Genomic DNA, 19991 nt, shown 5'->3' on the forward strand with positions numbered 1-19991 from the left:
ACTGTGAGCTTCTCCCCCTAAAAACTCAGCTGCTGCAGTGACATAATCAACACTCTCTTTTCTGTGGATATTAAGGCACCTGGCTTTCCTTTCTTCCCTAGTTTCTGTTCTTTTCTAGAAATAGTAGAAATGACAAAGTAGCCAGGGAAGCCCAGCCTCTGCAGCAGCAGCCCGGGAGAGGCTCCCGGTGATGTAAGAATTATTCATCTGAAACCCCCGCGATTCCTCGCTCGCAGGGGCTGCTTTCTGCCGAGAGCACTGAAAGGAGGAAGTGGCTGGACAGGAATACAGAGAACTCGCTGCTTTTACTCAACAACGCATTTTCTGTTTCCTCGAATTGCAACAGTATCTGCATCTGATACAGCCCCACAGTCAATATTTGGTGGTGTCATCAGTTTCAGCTTCCAGAGCTCATCAACATTATCGGAGTTCACATCTCTCATAGACATCACGTTCACAAAAATTATTTGCTCTGATAGGAAACTCATCTTAAAATTCATGCTTCCTAACAAGTATTGAAGCCACCCCTAAAATTTCGTTTACTGGACTCTAAAATACAACTACTATTTTATAGGCCCATTAAAATGAAAAAAAAATCTGCAGGAACTGTAATATTTTTAATTAAGTTTCAAATTGAAAAAAGCCAATGTTTATACTAAGCAATTTCAACTTCAGACTGAAAAGCTGGTGTGCTCACACTGGTCATAGTAAATCTATGAGCATTACAGTGCATTCTCAAATCACCTTAAGTAATTCCAAACAAACTAGCAGAGTTTGCAAGACATAAAACATTTGAGCAATTAAAAAAAAAAAAAAAAGGACAAAAGAATAATAGCTGACAAAAAAAATCCTTTTATTTTCATGCCTTTAGCTCACTGCCCCACTGAGATAACACTATTTGACTTCTAACATGGAATTAAAACAATGTTAAAATTCTCTTCAGTGTTTCTGCAGCATCTGCTTCACTGATTGGTGTCAGCTGAGGTAAAATTTTAGTCTTTATTTTGTAGGATTCTGCAGTGACTAGCAGATGCTTAGCTATTGTCTCAAACAAGCAGAATCTAAGCAGTGAAGACAACCATATCACAAACAACTGCTAGAATAATCACATAATATGAGTATTCAATGCACTGCCTCCTTCTGCATTTCTTAGATCTCACAAACTATAAGGAAGACAAAAATTTTGTGATGTAATCCTTCACCTTCACTTTTACATGGGGAATGTAATCTGTTAGAACTGTAATAATTAAATGCAATTAGATCAGTCAAACCACATGTGGAAATAGGTCCCTCAAATTTATAAAGGCATTCATTTAATCCAGTATCTTAAGTTTCAAAGCTTAAAAGGACAAATATTTAAGCTGATGGTCACACACTGTGCATCCTAACAATTCCCTGACTGTACACAGGCTGCCTGGCCATGAAACACAGAGAAAGTGTGAATTTCTTCCATTAGAAAGTCTTTTTGTTAGTGAGATTCAGTTTGTCACCACTATTTTGTGGTTATGCAACAGAATAAAAGTCAAAATTTTGAAAAAGGCTGTCACAACTCTCAGGTCTATTTGGCACTTTTGTCTGAGACAAAGGAATAGCCCAACATGCCAACTTCAGAGGCATCCAGAACCAGGCAAGAGCTGTCCCTTCTCCCTGCAGTTCTGCCAAGGCACCTTAGTCCTGGCCCCCAGTATCTCCATGCTTCAGCTACCAAACCTCTCCTGTCAGAACCAGTCAGTTATGGAAAACTGGGCCAGACTCTGGTTTGGTTTTGTAATTTGGATTACAAATGTCTTCTTGGAATCAAAGTGAGTGGACCAAGCTCATTAAGCCTGTCCTAGACAGCTTCTGAAGCTTTGTGCATAACGACTGAGGCTGACCATCAGAGGTGGAAGGTTATGAATTAATATACACATCCCAAAACTTGACCTATTCCTTCCTTTCTTTTATTTTGCTTCTCTCTTTTAAGAGCAATTTATGCTCATTTATCAAAATGTCTGGAAGCCAACAGGAAAATAAAATAATAAATAATAAATAATAAATAATAAATAATAATCAAAGTATTTATTTCCTTCAAGTTTTAAAGGAAATAAAGCCCAACAACGATTGTACCTTGAATTTATTCTCTTCTTCATAGGATATGAAATATGAAGAAAGAAAAGATAGCAGGAACTGTCTGTCATTCTGTCTTCAATGCAGAGCTAAAGAAGATGCAAAGAAAACTCAAAGAAATAACTTTATGATGACTGATTTAAAAAATGTTAATACATAGATTACCTCTTTGTTAGAGGAAACAGTAAATATTCTGGATTAACTTGAAAGCGTATGAAATGCCCTTGCTGAACTTGTTTCAAGAATTTCACCAGACTTTCTTTCAAATATTCTGAGATCAGCAGCAGTTTTCTGGTTGGCAAGATTGCATTTTGATCAGAGACCTGCAGAAAGCACCTGTGCACGTCCAGCTGCTGTGAATGGATCCTGGTGCAGCCAGGCTTTTGTTATTTATGGCCTGGTGGACATGCAGTCAGCATGCTGCTAAACGTCATCCTGATTCAGGCAGTCCTACTGCAAGGAGATGAACTCTGTTAGTGGTCAGGCTGTCAGAGGCATTGCAATAAAGTCCTTCTTTGACATCTTTCAGGTATCTAAGTTGAAGCCTCTTTCCTCCAAAGGTTTACTCCAATCATTGAATCAGTGTTGAGACTAAAATCTTATAAAATTAGAACTGCCAGCACAGTGGCCTCAGTGTTGCAGTATCTATATATCTATACATTTATACAGCTATAAAATCTTTTCCCTGGCTCCTTTGCATTACTCTGCAGTATTACTATTCAAGGCTTCCTAGTGGGAGCTGCTGCTGAATTGTGTGGTGACAGGGTTTGCTTTCATAATCAATTATGAATTCCACTGAAAGAGGCAATCCAATTATTCCCTAGCTCCCAACTATGCCAAGCACAAGAGCTTATGAGGCCACACATTCAGTGAGATAAGGGAACTGATCCAGCTTAAAACTGGCCTACCAAAGAAAATAGTTAGCCCTCATTTGGGTGACCCCATGGCTACATGCCAATGGAAATGGGAAGAATCCTCATTCAAGAACAAGAACTTACACTGTCTCAATATCATCATTCAAATTCACCTATGCATTTTCCATATTCACTTCTCAGAACACAGCCCCCAATTTTACATAGATTGTGTTGCCTGCTCCTATCCATCCAGCTTTATGAGTCTGCATCTGTCTGTACTAAATGAATAGGTAGATTTGTTTGCACAGTCTGAGGTCACAGAGTAACTCAAACTACTCTTCATGGGTGCCCTGACCAGGTCATGACCTGCCACCCAAACAATTTTTACATCACCCTTAGATACCCGCAATGATTTTATATCTATCATTCACGTGCAGAAATGCAAAGAGTCAGACCTCCGACCATCCCCACACAAACATGGTAAAAACACTCCCATTTACAGGATGATTCCCTATTAACAACTGCTTTTTGATAACTGTCAGTTAACCAACACTTAATCCACTTAAGATGGGCTTTGCTGATATTGTAGAGTGTTAGTTTTTTATCAGTGTCACACAGTAGTAAGTCAGATGCTGTACAAAAGCCTATTACATCTACATACACAATAAAGCCCACCCTATTATCACCACAATTTTACAACTTGAGCCTCCAAAGCTGCTAAATTCTTTTCCATTTTTTAACATTCCATGTCTAAGTTTTCAACCTTGAACAGTAACTGAAGAAATGGAAATTAAATAATTTACCAGTTTGAGATTCTAACCAGTAAATTGCTGTGAATTTGTAACTGCACTATCATTTTCATTGTACTACATTGGCCATTTAGGTGAATGATAACCCAGGAGACAGCACCATGCAGGGCTAGCAAACAAGTAAATCATTTAGATTGCACACTGCTTTCAGCTGAAAAAGGGGCAGTAAATCTGTCCTGCCATTGCCTTCTCTTTTGTTGAATTTTCAGGATGGTGCAGTCTTTCCATTGAAACAAATAAAAAAACCCCAAATTCTAGTGATTTAATTTATTGTCTGGGTTTTGCGCATAATGACTGAGGCTGACCAATACAAGGCAGTGCCCTAGAAGAATAGGCTTAGCCATTTAAGATCGTGCTGCCAGATAGATCACACAGCTGGCTTTAAGCAGCTGAGGAGAAAATTCTGGTTACAGCATGGCACCATCTAATGGCTTCGGCTTTAACTGCAAGAACTCAAACAGCTTTAAGTGCTGGCCATACAAATTGCCCTTCTACCATTATTTTGCTCACCCATCTCACTGTGAAGCACAGCTATATGGAAGGAAAAAAAAAAGAAGAAATAATGTATGTTTAAAATATAAATCTGGGCTGACAACTTACATGGTAGCACCAACTGCAACCTATTTTCAAACCATGACTGAACACTTCAGTTCCAAGAGAAGTATTTTAACACAAACAAAATGTAGGTATACAAACAGCACAGTGTTGTCTATACACAGAAATAACAAAGTACTGTATTTTCATAGAATCATAAAATGGTTTGGGTTGGAAGGGACCTCAAAGATCATCTAGTTCCAACCCCATTTCCATGGGCAGGGACACCTTCCACTAGACTGGGTTGCTCAAAGCTCCATCCAGCCTGGCTTTGAACATTTTCAGGGATGGGGCATCCACAACTTCTTCGTGCAGCCTCTGCCAGGGGCTCACCATCTTCACAGGCAAGAATTTTTTCTTAGCATCTAATCTAAAGCTACTGTCTGTTAGTTTGAAGCCATTCCCCCTTGTCCTGACACTCCAGACCCTTCTACAAAGCCCCTCTCCATCTTTCTGGTGGGCTCCCTTCAGGCACTGCAAGGCCACAATTCAGTCATCCCAAAGCCTTCTCTTCTTCAGGCTGAATGGTCTCAATTCTCTCAGCCTTTCCTCACAGCAGAGATGCTCCATACCTCTATCACCTTGGTGACCTCCTCTGGACTTGCATCAACATGTCAATGTTCTTTCTGTGCTGGGGACCCCCATATTTCTAACTTACTTTTGGATAATTTCTGCTAAGAAAAGGTATGCTTAGATTTTACATTATTTTGCATGGTGGAACTTCAAATTACTTTGCAATTATGCTAAGAAACACAGAACTTTGTAAAATACTGTGACAACTTTTTTGATTTGTTTGTCAGAAAGTTCAAGGTAAGAGGTAATCAGGACACTTGGGTTGCATTCCTATCTGCTGGTGACTTACTGTATTATACTGAGCAGATCAGTCTGGCTGCATGAAAATAGCTTTTGTTGCAAGTACGGAAATGCTAATATTAAAATTCCTTGTAAGCATGCCAATGATTTAATAATCTTTTAAGTACATCAAGAACTAAAAACATGCAATGTCATGAGAAAAAAATATTGTTATATAAATTTCCTTGCAGGAAATGCAATGGCCAGTATTGATGCTCAGTATAGCCACAGCATAGGCAGAAATCTTCATTTGAATATAAGTGTTGTTTAAGACCATGACTGACATTTAGATGTTAATAAAAACCAAGTGGTTTTCACTTAAAAGTGAAAGACTTTACCATTCCATCAATTCCATTCAACACCATTAAAACGTAGTTTAAATCTAAGAAAAGGGTGACTGAATACAGGAACAGGTTCCCTGGAGAGGCTGTGTGGTCTCTGCTCTTGGAGGTACTGAAAAGCCAACACACCTCAGCCCTGGACATCCTGCTGTAGCTGCCCTTGCTCTGAGCAGGGTTGGACTGGTTGTTCTCCAGAGGTGCCTGCCCACTTCGGCCATCCTGTGGGTCTGTGATTTTCTAAAATTTCTGTTGCTGCTTTAGAAATAAAACCCAAAACCTCAACACAGAATTAAATTGTGTTCATCTCCAAATCTTGTGATTATTTTCCAGATCTTCTAAGATTTAGAAAAGTTCCCTCTCATATAAATATTTAGGATAATATCTCAGGCTAGCCAGGGAGCGAATTACTGGAAAGATTTAATACTGGATCTGGAAGTAACTCAATGGCTCCAGAGACAAACTAAACATAATGAAAATGTTTCAAGTCACTGAGGTGGAATTCAGTCACAGCTGGTATATTCCATAAAATATAGATTTTTTTTCATTTAAGAAATAACCCTATGAATAAACCAGCAAAAATTTAAAGGCAGATCTATAAAGTAATTCAACTGTTCTCACATATTGAAAATATATTTACAGAAATTCTAAGAACTGAAATAACAATTTTTGAAAAGAGCGAATAGAAGTACAAAACCTAGTGATAGAGAAATAGAGTTAACACACATACCCCAAACTTCCTCTCTTTTATCCTTTAGAGAGACACAGTCAGAAGATCTCCTTGCTACCCTTTCCTCCAGACAGACTTTCACATGTTCCACGTTATGTCCAACTAACCAGTTGTTTCTGTGCCTACTGCTGCCTTGGAGCCTGCTCCTATCACTACTGCAAAAGCATTTGCTGGCTCAGCTATAATTTGGTTGTCCCCTTTTACGGTTACAGTGTGAAACTTTGGAAGTGCAGCTGAGTCTGACTCATGTTCCAGGCAGCAGGATGTGTATGGGTACACACACTTGGGCGAAGCCTAAAGCACCATGACAGTGCATTTCTACGAGACCCCTCAGGTAAAACTGGATCCCAAATACAGCTTTGAGGTCTGTGCTTCAGGGATGCACTAACACACTTGTCCAGCTCACAGCAAACTGAGATATGAGTAGGGTGCTGCTGCTTCCAATGCTTTGAGCAGTTAAAATCATGGTCACTTGGACAGGAGTGCAGTGCCTGCCACAACCTGCACAGATAAAAGAGTCTAGCAGAGGAGATAGTCTGAAGTATACTGTCATTAATTTTAAGAGTAGATACGTTATTCAAACATAAAAATTTTTAAAAAGTAAAAGTAAGAATTTATTTAGTGTACTAGAAGCACCTGCCTGTGGAAAAAACCCAAACATAAAATAATTAAATACTCAGTCACAGAATCATCTATTATAACTTTGCATTTATATAATATCTTTAGAGTTCTGTTCCAACTACAGATTCTTGCGACTGGAATACAAAAGCCCTCTGGCAAAACTTAAATATAAAAATGTAGACATAGTTCTTGTTTACAGGGATAGTTGTAAAAGCAAGAAAGAGAAACAACAGCCTGAGGCATTGACAACAAGTTCTTTCCAGCTGGAAACGCCATGCACATAAGGTAAGCTGCTTTACAAGGTAAGCAGAGGAATACATCTACCACTGGTTGTACAAACACACAACAAAAGATCACTATAGGATATACACAGGGAAATAAGTACTAAGAGTAAGTGCATAAATATCTAAGTGTATTTTTCATATAAGGGGAAATCAGAGCATTTGGCAATAGCCAGCATTAAAACTAGGGAAAAAGATTCACCATCTTCCTGCACTGAGGAGAAAACAGAATGAGGATACAGACCCAGTGAACTGCCTCCTGTTCAGTAGAAATACTTGTAGAGTTGTATCCCTTATGCTGACTTTAAAATGTGACTTCAATGAAACTTCTTTTTCTTCCTTTAATAGATCATTCAAATTCGGTAGCAAAGAACAGGACCTCTCAACAAATAGCACACTTTCCTTTCTGCATAACTTAGGCTCATCTGGCTGGACAGTCTTCATCCAGGGGTTGAAAAATCTGTTTTTGTAAATATTCTGCACTCAGCTCTCAGTTAGAATCTCTGCTTTTCCCAGTTCTCTAAAGTCATGTCACATCCTATTGAAGTGTTAAGTAGAAAGACAGAAAAATGCAAATTGCGGTTCACATTGAAAGGAAATGACAGTTTAGAGGGTTTGTGTAGCACAATTCAGAAACTCTACACTATTTTACTGCTTGCATGTCTATCCTCTGCTACTGACTGCTCCAAGTAACTATAGTGCCACACACTCCTTCTCAGAAAACTCAGTCATTATTTGTTACTTGAACTTGTTTTTCTTAGCAGAATACTTCCACAAATTTCCTCCCAACGAGTTCCTCTAATAAAGAAAATCTATTTCTCTTTTAATGTCTGGCCCTTTATATTTTATATATACAAATATCACATTATATTCTGTGGTTTTAAAAGTAATCATTTGGCTACTTCAACAAGGAAAAATACTATTTTCTCCTTTGTATAAAAAGATGCCTTTCTAAAGAATGCCCCTGCAGATCCAATAAAGCTTCTAGAACAGACAACACATCATATCTACCCAGCAAGAACAAGAGCTTCTCAGCAGCCACTATCTGTTGTTTCTCCTCTTGCTGCATTTTGCATGACAGCAACCCCTCTGCTGACACTATCTGCTTTCCCTAAACTGCTGTCTGTATTACCAGAACTGGTTTCCCTTTTTTTCTGTATGTGCTCCCTCCCCACAGAGCTCTCCAGATCACCACCTTCTACCTGGTCTCATGAAAATGATGTTATATAAGTAATTCTGTCCTCTGCATTCAGTATATTCTCCAGTTTATATTTGCCTATGCTGTCTATCAGGCAGACCAAATATCTTGTAATAAAAATTTTAACTCAAAGTACTTTCTATATGATTCTCTGTATTTTCTTACTGTGATGATCTACCCTGGAACTGCCAAACTGAAGATCAGTTCAGACTATGCACTTGCTACTGACCAAACACTTTTTCTCTGAATTTTCTTTCTAGGAAACAAAGGTTCAGAATAGCATTGAGGGTCTGACACTATACTGCAACAAACATGACTGCATCAGTTGGCATCAAATGGAGATGAAGGGTATGAAATTGATGCTGAACTGGAAATATTATACACCAGCTTTAAGTTATATCAGTCAGTCAAGTAATAACTTTCAGTTATTAATGTCTTTACAGCAGAACTGTGTTTCAGTTCAAGTGCCAAACTCCTCCCTTTTTGTTCCAGCTGGATGGCCTGGCAGGGCACTAAGCAGACATTGTCAGTGGCAGCACAGCCATGCTGGACAATGAGCTTCACAGCACAAGCACTATTTCTTCAGTCTTTGTATTTTGACTTATAATGGGCTAATTTAGGTGGATTTACCATCAATTAATATGACAATGAATACAGCAAAGTCAAACAAAGTTCCATTTCCTACAAATACAGTATAAAATAAGGCACTGAGTGTATTCACTGCTTACCAACTTCAGGTTCTTAAGATTCATTCCCAGTGTCTATTTTTCAGGCAGTTGAAAAAACATTCAAGGAAGTGATTAGATGTAATGAAATGGTTTCAGAGTAGTTTTACATTGTATATCTAGAAAGAATGTACAAAGTTTTGTCCTAAAGTCTCACTAATGAAACAAAAACCTTGGGAGAAGGATTCTCATATATTTGTAAATAAATTATCTGCCACTGTAAGCTGAAAAAAGGCATTTTATAAGAGGAAGGGAAAGAAGTATCAATGCTGAGAAGACCATACTTCTAGCCCTTTTTTCACTAGTGTCCCATGACATACAAGGTACTCTTAACCAAACAGTAACTATATTTTAGTTAATTTCTGCAGTTCTTAGCAGAATTCTCAAGACAGTGGAATAATCAGCACACAGAGGGGTGAGCAGTCCAGAGCCTCCCTGACGGAGCTCCCTCACCCTGCATTTTAATCACTGGGGAATGTATGAAGAAGAGGTAATACTATATGTAACACATATATAAAATAACTTGGATACATTACAATGGTGTCTGCTTAAGATGATTCCACACTTCTTTACCTCTAAATCTCCCCACTAACTCTATTCTGGTATTATCAGCAAAGCTGAAAGGGGCAGATAAAGCAGGGGAGAGAAGCATAAAAAAGGCCATACCATTAACTCAGATATAATGAACAGTCACTTATGGCACTTTAAACCGTTCTTAAAATTCATGGAAACTTTGGTTATGTGAAGTTTCACTCCTACACAGTCTTCTCTGAATTATTCTTCAGTGGGATTTCTTCTGTGATCAGCAGCTCTAATAATCAGGCACTACAGACGGGTTCTGCTCTGCTGGTGCTGGGGTGGGCACAGTGATGCCTGACAGACTGTGCAGATGAGAGGATGTGTGTAATACTGGAAAGGGGTAGGAGATTATTAGTCTATTTTCCATAACCTTTCTGTCCTTTTGCTCCCAATGGGATGATTTTGCAGTGGCATAATACAGGGTTTGTACACCCCATTATATGAGTCTGGAAGGAGCTCATGGGCTGTTGGGTACCTAATCAGCCTCTCCCAGAGGCAAACAAGAGACTTCAAAGGAGAAACAAAAAAAGGAAGAGCCCTGCCTAATTAGTGCTCAGCTAACAGAAGCAGACTTGGGGGAAGACACAAGGAGAACTGGTCCCTGTCCGAGTCCCATGGTAGAGAGAAAGGCTTGACAAAAGCTGGTCCCTTCTTGGCTGGCAATGCTCAACTTCAGCTTCCCTGAGCCAAGGCAGCACAGACGCTTCCATGAGTCAGTGGTTCAGAGAGAAGAACAAAGAATCTGCTGTCAGAAGAGCCTAGAAACAAACAACAGTGGTTCACTTCTGTATGTCCAGGTCTAATTTTACATACACCAAGAGAAATAGAGGTTGCCCTATCTTAAGCAGAGGGTTACATCCATTCAGTCCTTTGGGTGTCCCAGGGCTGTGTGGAGCAGCAGAATGAAGTTGCAAAGGGCTTTTAAACATTAACTTTATAAACTTTTGTGCCTTTTATTATAAAAAACATGAAAAGATTTTTTGGTCGTAACAGGTGTTTTTAGGTCTTTTCCTTTCTTACTTTTTACCTAAAAAATGTCAGAAACTAAATCTTGGTGACTTGCCCATGAGAGCATAACTGAGAAGAGGACAATGATCTAAGACAAATATATGTTCATAAGGAGCTCATAAATAAATACTTAATAAAGGAACAAATGTATCCTAATTTCTCTTACAGACTTCCTACTTCCCAGAATTGTGAACCACATTGATATCTCATCTGGCTCTTCGCAGGTTATCAACAAATTATTCAAAAAAAAATCATAAAATATAGGAAAATTAAAAAGATAACCAAGATAAACTTTAATGGATTTTTATACCTGTGCCTTAACTGTCTTTAGCAGAAAGGGATTATGAGAAAATATCGTTTCAGAAGAATTTTTTTTATAAACAATTTCACAATCAAACCAGCTAGATATTTACTGCTTAAATGTTTTATGAATGCATGTGTATACATGAAATTTTTAAAAAATTATTTTGTCCTTTTCTTTGGTATGATTAATTTTAATTTTAAATGTTCTTTCTCAGTTTTTCTCTCTCCAACTGCATCTTGGATCAAAGTTGGGATAAATAAGTACACAGATATTAACAGAATATACCATTTGAGTATAGAGAGCTCCAACATGAATATTTTCTCTTAGAAACCTTTTAATTTCTTGCTTGCATCTTGCTGTGTTGGAAACAAAGTAGATTGATTTCTCATAATTCCCAGGAGAATTCATGGCATTGACAGCTGAGGAAAGGGACACAGAAGCTTTGGAGACATTAAAATAACAGAGACAAGAGCTTAAAAACAGCATCTATACAAACTGCTTCACATCCTGTATTATGAAACCTACTCACGTCTAGAGGATACCACTTTGTTTTCAAAGACCAAATGAAGTGCACAGTCAGATTTATTATATGCTTCAGTAAAAGAGAGATATGTTCTCTGAATAAGGAATCCATGCTCTAATGCACAGCAAAACCAATGTACAAATTTCCTATTTCACATTCTTCATACTGAGTATCATAGAAGTGCACAAGCATTTCCATGCAGGTTAATTCATAGATGGGGAAATAAAACTCATGTTAATAACAGAAATCTGTAAAAGCTCAAGTCCTTAGAACAGAGGTTTTAAAAGCAAGCAGAATTAAGAGTGGCTGTTCACCACAAGGTAACTGAGGGAAAAAATGTTAAGGATGGATAAACTATGGTGACAGTGTCTGTTTATTCTTTATCTTAAGACTAATCAAGAGGGCATAATCAAAATACTGAAAAAAAAAAGAAAAGAAAAGAAAATTATCTCTTAAAATGGAGAGATTAACTGGTATCTCTCTTAATGTTTACTATAAGCTCTTGATAATCAAGGACCTTCTGTAAAAATACCCAACATGTGGGTTTTAAAACACAATGAATAAAACCTAATTTAGAAACACTTGATTTCTGTGTTAAAAAAACCCAGAAAGCAGAAAACCCTCATGATCTAAAGAGGCCAAAGGAAAGTCAGCATGAGGGAAATACTGCTAAAACTGAATAAATTATCATCTTTTCATTTAATGCAGATCCAAGTTCAGCATGAAGATTGCCATTAAAATATTGCCTAAAAGTAAGGGGAAAAGGCAACTATATTAGCTTCAGCTGCTTCAAAAGATGGGGTATCTCTATCATTAAGATATTAACCAGTATCTATTTAGTATTAACTTTTCACCTTAATCATTGCTTATATTAAATATGTATCAGAGTAAAAGTAGTGATGAAATAAAAAATAAAGATGTTCATTTCACATATTCTTCTGAAACAGTCGTGTTAATAATTGCATGCTCATATCCCTGAATTAAGAATGTCTTCATTTTGCCACTTAAACAAAATGAATACAATATCCATAAGGTTACTACAAGATACTTCATTAAAAACCAGTGCTATGGTTGCCTTTCTTCTATTAAGTCACTCTTTCAGAACTTGATATTGGGCTAATAAACTAAGGACCTATACTTTATTGAAAAAAAATCCTTCAGGATCCCTTGCAAAGTCTGTAAAACTAGGAATATTAAATGCAGCATCTCCCAAAGTTGGCAAGTCTGGTTATTATAATTCACATATCTAAAACCTCAGCACACTTTCAATTTGATATAGACTGGTTCCCAAACTTCTGTTCCAACAAACCACTGTCACAATTGATACTGATATTTTAACTGGAAGCCAATCATCTTCAGGCTGCTCCTCAGTGGCATCACCAGAAGCACAGGCCTATGTGCATCTCACTTCCCCCCTGCACTATTTCTACTATCAGTGTGAGGTGAACTTAAAAAATGTGTAAATTTAGCTTTTCTAATCAGCTGATGAACCATTACCAATTTTCCTTTTACATAAAAATATATTTAAATTCATTCAGAACACCGATTCAAAGGTTAGACATGCTGGATGTGCCTAGCCATCATGAATAACTAATAAAATGCAATTAGAAATAAAACTCTTCATTGGAAAAAATCCTTATCATGCAGTTCATTTGATGCCATGGCCTACTTATAAATAACAAATGTCCAGTAGTTCTTATGGAATCCACCAGAAACACTGCCATTTCACAGCTTTCAACCCCAAATCCTGCCTTTGAAAATCTGGGAAAATAATCATTGCAGTATGCCCTTAAAAAGAACAAACGCAGGCTCTAGTTCCAGAGGTGGAACCTTCAGCCATATCACAGTTCAACGAGTGTCCCCTCTCTCATACAAATCATTGCTGCCTAGGGAAATTAAATCTTTCAGGTATTGGGTTCAAAATACTCAGAATATTTAGTCCGAGAGCTCACCAGGTTATATTTCACTAGAAGTTAGAGAGAACAAAGGGAACAAAAGGCATCCTTGGCCTCCTGTTGCTACATAAGTATAATCTTACATAACTAAGTGCAACCCAGTAACAAACTGGCAGCTCCACAATGGGGTTTTTTTCAGAGGAAATTATTATTCAGCTATTTCATTTGGTTGCTTTCTTCACACAATGAGTATTTCTTCAGGCTTCTCTGGGTTGAAGTTCAGTCAGTTAACTCTCCTCCTAATCTCGTTATAATTCATAGAACTCATTATCTGTTAGGTTGGCTATCATGAAGATGTAAATGTGAACAACAGTTTACTGGGGGTATTTTAACACTTATCACCTGATTTCTCTTACTACTAATCTATGACTATGGAAAGGAAGGGGTGTTAGAGGTGGGTTTATATTATTATCCATGTTGGTTTTGAGAACAGCTCCGTAACTGTCCAGGAGAATTCCGTGTGATTTCCCAGAGATAAAGAAGCAAGCCACTCCAAAACAATTTTCCCAACCCTTTCAAAGGAGCAGCAGCACCACTGGCAGGTGACAGCACTAAGGCAGTACAAGGGGAATAACACGTGCTCGATAGCAATTGACTCCTGTGCTATGCTTAGTACAGTGCCTACATCATGTATCAACTGATTGGGATGAAAGAAATATGAGGATTCCAGGCATTTCCATCTACTCACAAAATCACAGCATTACTCCCAGAGACAATAACCACATAAATACTCCATTACCAACCAGTCAGGGAAAGCCCTATGGGATTCCTCACCCCTGCAAAGCAGCACAGGTGTCTGTCACCGCTTTCCCCCAAATACTTCATTTTTGCTTTTACTCCATTGCAAATCTTAATGCAGTATCTTCAACACACTTCTCAGATTCTAGAAACCATGCTCCATCTGCTTTACAGTATTCAGTAGCCTCTTGTGACCTTACTTCCCTATTACCTTACATTTACTCAAAAGTCCAGAAAATGAGTTGAAATACAACTTTCCAAGTGACAAAAATGAGGAAGACAACTAGGGAACTCATTCTGTGCCGCTGCAATTACTGCTGGAGCTGGGTGAACACAAGTAAAATGAAAATGGGCTGTAGAGGGACATGATATACAACATAACAACTGAAAGAGCTGTCCAAAGGGTGCAAGATGACAGGTTTCATGCTGTAGGAAAGTATGTGGTTTGAAGGCATGCACATTGCCTCTGCCACCTGAGCACAAATGATCTTGTGTGTCTCAATTCCCACTGCTGCCAACCTAACAGCACTTAGGCGCTGGTTTGGGTTGGGATCACTAAAACTCTATCGCTCACAATATGGTTTAGTGGGCATGGTGGTATTGGGTTGAACACTGGACTTGATTATCTTGGAGGTCTTTTCAAACCTTAATGATTCTATGATTCTGTAGAGTTAATTTCCTTTATAGAAGCTGGTATGGGGCTGTGGTTTGGATTTGTGCTGAGAACAGTCTTGATAATTCAGGGCTGGTTTTGTTATCACTGAGCAGTTCTTACCCAGAGCCAAGGCCTTTCCTGCTCCTCACCCACCCCACCAGAGAGAGGCTGGGGGGCACAAGGAGCTGGGAGGGGACACAACCAGGACAGCTGACCCCAACTGACCCAGGGGATATCCCAGACCATATGGCACCACACTCAGCATGTAAAGCTGGGGAGGAGGAGCAAGGGGGGACATTTGGAGTGATGGTGTTTGTCTTCCCAAGTCACCATTACAGGTGATGGAGCCCTGCTGTCCTGGGGATGCAGAACACCTGCCTGCCCTGGGAAGTGGGGTATGAATTCCTTGGTTCACCTTGCTTGTGCACATGGCGTTTGCTTTACCTGTTAAACTGCCTTTATCTCAACCCACTCAATTTTCTCACTTTTACCCTTTCAATTCTCTCCTCCAGTGTGTGGCCCTGTGGGGCTGAGCTGCAAGCTGGGATTAAACCATGGCAACTTATAAACTTATCTAGCAGAGGGTCCTGAGAAGTTAGTGGTAAGTGATATTATCAGACAACACTGGTACAGACATTAGATGCATCATTCTGTTACTATTTACTTAAGAAGCACTATATGGGACACACAGATCAATGAGAAAAGATATGAAGTATTACTGTAATACTTCCTCGTTATATACCAGAAGCCATATCCCCTTCACATTCAAAGTAATCCATATTTCCCAAGGATAACTAATTTTTAATTAAAAAATGATGATTTAGTCAGCGCACCTGCCTTTTAAGCATAAAATACATTCTTTACAAAGTATGTCCCTCTTTTGCGATTTCAAAGAGAACTGTAAATGTAGAAGAGTGTGAAGATCAACAGTCAGCAAACAGTCAAAAAGCTTTCTGATGATGAATAACCCCCTTTGAAGTGGTCTACTTCAATATTGTTATTTCTGGAATTTCAAGCATGAACTCTATGAGCAGCCAGACTACACATTTCTATTCAGTGGCAATAGAAGTCAGCTAATTTGGTACCAGCTACAACAGGATATTATTGTTTATGTACGGTTCTTATCTCATAGTTAAGGACAAATCAGCCAAATTCCACAAGATATTTCCTTATTAAAGGGAAGTTTAGAAATGGAGGAGCCACAGTGTTAGAGTGCAGATCTCTAATTTTTTTTCCATTGAAATGAAAACTTTACCCTTGGAAAACACACTTCAGTACTGAATATATTCATTAGCTTTTTCCATTTGATCCTAATTTGATGACAAAGACATTAAAAGGATGTAATATTATAGTAAATGCAGTTTCGACAATGAGTTCACTCATCCATTGTACTAAGTCAGAAAAGGTTCTTGTATTAAAATGGCTTAAAATTTTCAAAGGATCATCTCAAAAGGTGATTAATTTACATGTTAGCTTAAAAAAAAATCCTGTCACATTCACTTTCATTTTTTTTCCTTAAAAAGTAGTCAAAACATATCTGCACATTGCAACACCATTGAGTGCCCCCCCGAAAAATGACAGTGCATAAATTACAAAGCAAGCTTTTCACAGCAAACACAGATCTGTGCACAAGTTATAATAACATCCTCTTAATCCCCAAAGCAGAGCAGAGATAAATGCATCTTTAATATGTTCAAAAGCTGTTACTTTTTCCTTTTTTTTAACCATACTGCAGTGCTATGAGCTTAAACTTCTCTCATTGCATTGCTCCAGGCAGTGGATCTCTGAACAGACGCGCTTTCATCCTGTGAATATAGGTGAGAGAATAAACCAATGCCTGTTTTCCTGCCTTCAACATAAAGGCAGCTAGACAAGAACCTGTGAGATATCAAACAGGCTAATGAAACCTGACTGCCCTAAAAGAGACTGGCTGAGAGTTTGGCTTTCATTTGATAAATAAACATCTGAAGTTGTTATCTGCTGCAAATGCTCTCACTTGGGGTCCAACAGTAACTTTCTTGTTATAACACTAATATTTAAAGTAACACCAGAATGCATTGTATGTTAACTGAGGCATAGTATTTGTCTGTCATAACTATATTAATATTAATTTCAGAAACTTCTAGGCATTGAAAATATAAGCTTCTATAAATCTGATAGAAAAATATAGGTATACTTCAATGCCTTAATAAAATTTCCTAACAGTTGTTCCAATTTCCTACCACATAGTCTAACTAGAATATTGATTATCATCAATAAGAAATATCTTTCATCTCTTAATATATGTACCTATCTTTCTGTGAAAATGGAGTTGGATTATAAAACAGTAAAATAATGAAATTATATTAGTGAGAAAAATACTAATTCACTATATCTCTTGTACCTGCTCAACATGCTGTGTTTATATGGCAGTCAGCTCCTAAATAGATGGCACCAGAAGTTCAAAATAGTTGCTTGTCACAGCATGCAAAGAAAAAGGAATTTTCTTTATCTGCACACACAGTTCTTTGAAGCTGTCCTGTGAGAGGTATCTCTCAATTAAATATCACTATTTCCCCTCTCTCCCCACCAAAAAAAAAAGATTACAAACCCTTTTATTATGCCTAGGGGGATGGGTGAAAAATTACAAACATTGCCAAGTGTGTAACTAGAAAAACTGCCTTGAAGTGGGTGGGGGTGTTTAGATCTTGGCAGCTGCTGTGTAATCAAAAGCTTTTACAAAAGCTAAAGTAATTTAAGTCTTGTCAGAGAGGCTCACTGATTCTGGTAGTTATTTTCCTGCAGACACCATAAGCTGATCAGCTTTTCACACAGCATTCAGTGGGGCTGTTGTCCAGAGCGAGTGCTCTGTGTGTCCCCTCAACAGAACCAACCCACAAAAAGACAAGATTATAGAAACAATGCAGAATCCATGCTTTAGAAAGCACGAAATATAGCTAAGAACTGAAACTCTGGCTATTTGTTTGCTGATTTCTTTAAGTCCTGTTAATCAAAGAAATCAGTAAGGTCTAGAAAGCTACCTTCTGTGGCTGACAGGGATACTCAATACATCTTTACTGATATTTCTAAGGGAAGCCATAGGCATTGAATACACTAAGATTTTTTTTTTTTAACTGCATTTTGCTTAGAAAGTTGAACTTTCAGCTAAACTCCTCACTTTCTCCCTTTTGAGAAACTAGAGGTCCAAGATGGTGCCTTAATTGTTATGCCTCAGGTGATAAAACAACGGAGAGTCACTTCTTTAGACACACTGGCACCCAACAAGGCTGGAAAAAGCCCCCAACACTCACAATAGCATCAGCATGTGCACATAGCAAGAGTAAGGTTTCATGGTAGAACGGGATTTTGAAATTTTCTGGTTTTAACCCATAGTTCAAAAGAACTACAGGATGTGAAGTCATCTGCACCTAGGCACCTGGACAGATTTGAACTGCACACCTGTACCCACAGCCTGTGAAGAATTGCTAAGCATCAAGCAGACTCAAGTTTTTGTTTAAAAGCCAAAGAGCAAATACAAAAAGCTTGAGCACAATCAAGCAACAAGTGTTTTTTAAAAAAAACAGAATATGAATCCTTTCTTGAGCAGTGGATTATAATTTTGTATTTATAAATCATATATTCAATTGTTCAGGTGTTTTCTGAGATTCATATTGAGTCACATACCAACATGCAATCAAACGAAGTTTAAAAAAAAAATCTAATTTTTAAATATGATATGAAATGCACAACAGCTCCCAAGGAGAATGCCACAATGTAAGCAGAACACCCACATAACTTCTTTTTTTTCCATGTGCACAGAGACCTATGATTAAAGTCTGAGCTCCCATGGTTTTGATGCATACAAATATGCGTTACACACACAGTCTCAGCAGGCACTCATTATGCAGTCACAGCAAAGAAACAGTAAATGCCTCACTGAATAAGAAGGAAGGAGGAGATTTTTCACCAGTTCTGTTGAAAGGCAACAACAACTTAGAGAAAAGAGGAATTATTGCATATCCCCTTTTCACCCACAATCTGGGATAAAACAGTTTACTGATATAAATAGCTAAAACAGTACTTCAGCTAAAAATTGTTTCCGGAAGCTATAAGACCCAAAAATTCCTTACCATTCAAAGAGTAACTAAGCAAGTATATAAGATTAACTAGGCAATGTAAAACCTGAGTAAATTATTAATTTAAATTAAGCCAGAAATAACAACCTGCCCTTTAATATTTTGGGGATAAATGATACCTGTTCAATTACTCAGATGCACAGTCACTGAAAGCAGTAGTTACTCCAGGAGATATGGTCTAGTTCTTTACGGTATTTTTGTTCCATGGTGGATGTCAATTAACCCATCAGTTTCAGATATATTAAATAATACAGATTAACATTCAAAGTAGTCTAAAAAAGACATTGCAGTGATTTACTGTGGTTAGGACTGTAAATCACACTTTAGTATCCACAGGCAAACCCTTCTGATGTAAGTGAATGTCATTTATCTATACCTGAGGGAAGAATTTATTTTTAAGAATGCAAATGCTGGTTACATATTTAAATTAATGAAGCATGTGATGTAGGTCAAGGACGAACTGGAGAGAATTTTTTTTAGTAGTTTTAATGCTATCTGCAGCAGTTTTCACACATTCTTAAATTAGTCTGTAGGCATTTTGAAGGTTAAAGAACAGTGAACTTTGAGAACATAATCATGAAGTTCAATGTGAAGAACAACTTAAATCATATGCTGGAGAGGTGGCATTTCAATTTTGCCAGAGGCAAGGTAAAAAGATTGAAAACAACTGTGTTAAATGGAAACTTGATACATAAAAATACATGTAAGAAAGAAATAGTAGGACTGAAGCTGTGAAAACTACACATTTCTCATACTTCTTTCCTTCAATGTCTCTCCTACTCAAGCTTTACAACCTAAGGAGTCAAAGACAAAGAGTGCGGTGACTGTACAAATTAAAAAAGTATTTCTCAATAAGGCAAACAACTGTAAATTTTGGAGTGGTATTTTGAAAGTATATACCTGGAAGATCAAATGCTTCTCAGCACATCAGGAATGTCATCTACACTTATTATTACACACTGACTATTTCATATGCTCTTCCACTTCTATCTTAACACTTCTAGAG

General features: G+C 37.9%; 1 protein-coding gene across 2 annotated transcripts in view; it reads right to left on the minus strand.

The window, feature by feature from the left end:
- Window positions 1-19991, minus strand: part of MAMLD1 (mastermind like domain containing 1) — a 253349-nt gene that overhangs the window by 220205 nt on the left and 13153 nt on the right. The window contains exon 1 of one of the 2 annotated variants that reach the window (XM_069015445.1): window positions 6284-6332. The exons of the other annotated variant lie outside the window; for it this stretch is intronic. The gene's annotated coding sequence lies outside the window, so the exon portion shown is untranslated. Of the gene's footprint in view, window positions 1-6283; window positions 6333-19991 lie in introns of those variants that run through there. 2 annotated transcript variants of the gene reach the window in all.

Source organism: Aphelocoma coerulescens, chromosome 4A (assembly GCF_041296385.1).
Source record: "Aphelocoma coerulescens isolate FSJ_1873_10779 chromosome 4A, UR_Acoe_1.0, whole genome shotgun sequence".
In the NCBI taxonomy this organism is placed as follows: Eukaryota; Metazoa; Chordata; class Aves; order Passeriformes; family Corvidae; genus Aphelocoma; species Aphelocoma coerulescens.